The sequence below is a fragment of the Trachymyrmex cornetzi genome, unplaced genomic scaffold (assembly GCF_001594075.2).
Source record: "Trachymyrmex cornetzi isolate Tcor2-1 unplaced genomic scaffold, Tcor1.1 scaffold16, whole genome shotgun sequence".
NCBI classification, from domain to species: Eukaryota; Metazoa; Arthropoda; class Insecta; order Hymenoptera; family Formicidae; genus Trachymyrmex; species Trachymyrmex cornetzi.
This window is the reverse complement of record NW_017296201.1, coordinates 7,182,577-7,186,815: the sequence shown is the minus strand read 5'-3', so window position 1 is coordinate 7,186,815 and position 4,239 is coordinate 7,182,577. Positions and strand designations below refer to the sequence as shown.

Here is a 4,239-nt window from a genome sequence, read left to right as displayed (position 1 = left end):
CGAGTTACTCGCAGCGTAATTTCGCTTCAAGATATCGCAGAAAGAAGGAAAGATCGAACTATTCAAAGCGGGTTGACGCTTCGCGAGTTCGTAGGGACAGAAAGAGATGGGAGATACTCAAAGCGGTGTCTCGCTTCGAGTTATCGTGGAAGGAAGAAGGTCAGAGAGAGATGGTAATTACTCGAGGGCGTTATTTCGCTTCGAATAATTGTAGAAAGAGAAAGTGGGAGAGAAAAAAAAAGGAATAAGTGTGAAAGAAGAAAACGGAAGAGCACGACAGAGAATTATAAATACTTATAAAGAGGTGAGTCTTAGGCGATTGCAAAAAAAGAGGGTGTTTGCGAATTTTAGATCCTCGCGGAAGAAGTAGTTACTCACGGTTTTGGCGGAGAGAGAGAGTCTAATGAGTCCTTGTGGGAGGAGTCCTTGCAGGATCGGCGGTCGGAGTTGGCTTCTCAGAGCTTCCCTTAGACGGGATGGTGAAATTGGACCACAAGGTGATGGTACGCACTTGATCGCGAGAACTCCGCACCAATGATAATAATTCGGGCAGCACTTCGTCTCGTGAGCGATTAAGTTAATATTCGACTGTTCGTACTGTCCTCGCGAAGGGCTCTTATATATCATACTTAAGGTACGCTGTTTTTTCGGACTTTGGACTTTGATTCGATGATGATTCACCCTGTTTTGAGTGTTATTGTTTCGAAATATAGGGGTGACTAATGATTTTTCTTTGAATTATTGGGAAAGCTTTTCTAAAAATAGAAGTGATTACACATATTTCTATGAGTCATACTGCCACTAGGCGTACACGTGTGATAATTAACACATTTAGTATCTACAGTTATTTGGTGATATTAATTATTCCTTCGTTAAGAATCGATCTTCGATCGGTCACGCTATTGACTCTCTAATAGACTCTCTGATACCTTAGGGATTGCATGCATGGAACTGCGAGTGATTCGCAATTGAGAAATAAGTTCTCTCCACGAAAGAAAAGAATCGTGGAGTCGTCAGGACGTAACAATATACTCCTGATATGATATACGACATTTCCGATGAATATATCTTTTGTCGGAAATGTCGAAGAAGGAATCATTTCAAAACCTACGCCTTGAATTCGGTAAATGCGATGGGCCGTTTCTGCCCAGAAACGGTCTGTTAGAAATCGCCTGTTCTTAATAATACGCCGGCCAAAGAGAAGAACGAAACATTCACATGATCGCAACAATGTTGATTATTAGTTAATTAAAATCTCGTTGCATTAGTGAGATTGATTAGTACATACTCGTTTACATGGTATAAAATATTCAGTATTTTCACCAATTATTGGCGTAAATTCAATTTGAACATTCTTAGATAATAACTATAGTAATAAATCAGATCGAATAAATAGAAAACTGAGTATGATATTGAGATTATAAATATTCAGACTTGAGAAGACAATGGACTTTAATTCAATTAAGTAACGGCGTAAGTTCTAATGAATTGGAGAATTACTACAATCTAGAATGTAAATAAAGGATAAGTTCTGTTATGTATAACCATCCTGATATCTGTTTACATGAAAGACTAAATTATGATCTCATTATTTCTTATTAGGTTCGATCTGATTTGAGACGTTATTCATACATAGTAACGTAATGATGAAGATATGAAAATGAATTAATATTGAGATCATCTAAGGTTAAGAATAATCTACATACAGACAATAAACGGATGTTACAAAAATCGAAAGATTAATACAGAAAATATGTTTAACTGGATAAGGTTGTTGATATTCTCAACTTTATAATTCGCTCTTCAAAATTATCAGAATACCTTTAACATGATAACGTGACATCCTAAGTGATATTACTTATCTCGAGTATTGGTAGTTCAACGTTTCTTTCGTTAACATTATATGCTGGCGATCATTTGTCGTAACTAACAAGAAGTACCTCTTTTAGTGCGGAAACTATCCTGTTACAATTGCGTGGTTGTTGTCTAGATGTCAACGAAGTTGAGTTATATGTGTTTTATTCTTTTACTCCAGTCATTCTCGTCCTGGTTTGCATTCCACGTCTTCAGGTCGACGAATTGATACGGATTAGCAGATCGGCATGGGTTTGCAGACAATAGGCAAGTCGGTTTCACGATGCCTCGATCATAGGAGTCTACTAGATTATGCAATTTACCCAGAAGAAATAAGAATTAAAGATTTACATGCATTCATTCAGTTCCGTTCGAATATTTATCCAGAGAGCTCTCACAGTATTTTCCAGCACACTGCTAAATCGTATTTCCCACAAGGCCGGCTTCCTTTACGTGATTTCACCACGCACGAAGAACGGGTCGTCAAAATGGCGGACCCGCGCACGCAGACCGGGATTCCAGACTCTCGACCGGCCGCTGTAATCCGGTCGAAGAACGACCAGTCTGGGATGTGACGCTCCACCCCGGTAGCGAAACCTTTGCAACGCTCTGCTTACACACTGAGTATTAAGGGACGTCTCCCTCTCCTAAAATAGTTATACTAACGAGGCACGTATGGACACACACGACCGATTATGGCAGGAAGAGAAACAACAAAAACCAAGAAGAAGCATAAAGGCGCGCCTACATTCAATCTAAAGTGGGTCCTACACCGCAGCGCCACCTCGATTGCCGGCTCGCACGATTGGAGCGCCGTTTGGCAGCACCAATCCCCTATCTACACCGCTGCACTCGATGACACGTTCACGGGCGCGAATTTTAAAATAGTACAAATCCGTAACACGGTCCATCACCGAATTGTCGATAATGGACGCCAATAAAGACGAGTACATGACGCGGCATCTGGTCGACGTATCATTTATTGCGATCATAAGGTATCGATCATTACCTATCGGAGGAGATATCGGGCCTGAACGATGATCGGCCTATGGCAAATGTACGACCGTGCCGAAGTGTGCGGCTTGTCGTGCTACAGGCTACTCACAAAGAACGGTGAGTTCATCTACTTACAGACCCACAGTTATTTGAAAATTGATAGAGATATGAATACGATGGAATCCTTCGTTTGTGTTAACACCATGGTGATGGAAGAGGAGGGCATTCAACTAAAAAAAAGAGATGAAAATGAGGTTCTCCGCCACCGTGTCCGCAACTATTAAAAGTCTGATTCCAGATATCGGCAATAACGCGCTACCAATGGACATGAACACCCAGTTGTCGAATTCAAAAACCAACGTCGAAGATCCATCGCAGCTCGAAGTTGCTATCAATCACCTAACCAGCGACTTACCCTCGTCGGTTATAACGGAGGATTGTTTGTCTCTCTCATCAATGCCGCATACACAGTATACGTAAAGATTGCTATATTCTCTTCTCGTATGCCTCCAGTTTCCGTGTAAGCCAATAAGATCGGCATCAATAAAATCAACCGCTGCATCGTTATCTAAGACAAAGGCAAAGGCAAAGTATCTCCGAAGCAAGAGTCCAAACATACCATTGGAAAGTTGATTAATTCCAGTAGCGCGGAGCAAAGCCCAATATCGAATTCAGAGGGCGCGATGCCGTCCGGCAAGCCTTTGTCAATGTTTGAAATGATGAACGCGGGCTACAATAGCAATATCCAAAACGCTGATATATCTGCACAATCGAAGAAAGTTCTTGCCACTCGCAAGTTTGGTAAGAGCTCCCGCGCGCCTCGTAATCATACATCATGTTTGGCTAATTCTCCAAGTGCAAATGTTTTGAACGGAGGCGCTGCATGCAATATTAAGATGGAACGTGGCACCGATTGTGTGAAAAAGCAGGAGGTACAATACTTTGATGACAGCGCGAGTGATAATTCTATCGCCTCGTCGGGGATTGAAGTGCATAATCGATTGAAAAGGATATGTAGTGATGAGGATCTTCTGATGATAGTAAGAAGATCTGAATAAGAAAAAGGAGATCTAACGATGTGTACACATCGATGAATATAAATAACGAACAACAGTGTTTTGTTTCTGAACTGTGCAGTCCTACAGGTACGTTTGATATTTGACGAATATGTTTAAGTTTTTTATTTAGTAAATAAGTACCAGTTTCATCAACACCAGTTACTCAATCGGCCGTGAAACTGATGATTAATCACGTTTGCTGTTTAGTAAAACTAATGATATGTATCATTTGTATAAAATATTTGATATCAACAACTGGCGCCAAGTTAAATTTTATCATTTTATTCCTTCCAAAGAAAAAATAATAGTAACTTTAATTTTTTTCTTAATT

General features: G+C 40.4%; 1 pseudogene; it reads left to right on the top strand.

Moving 5' to 3' along the window:
• The window catches only part of LOC108758585 (uncharacterized), a 4,483-nt pseudogene extending 471 nt beyond the window's left edge, over positions 1-4,012 (top strand).
• Positions 4,013-4,239: the final 227 nt, after the last annotated feature.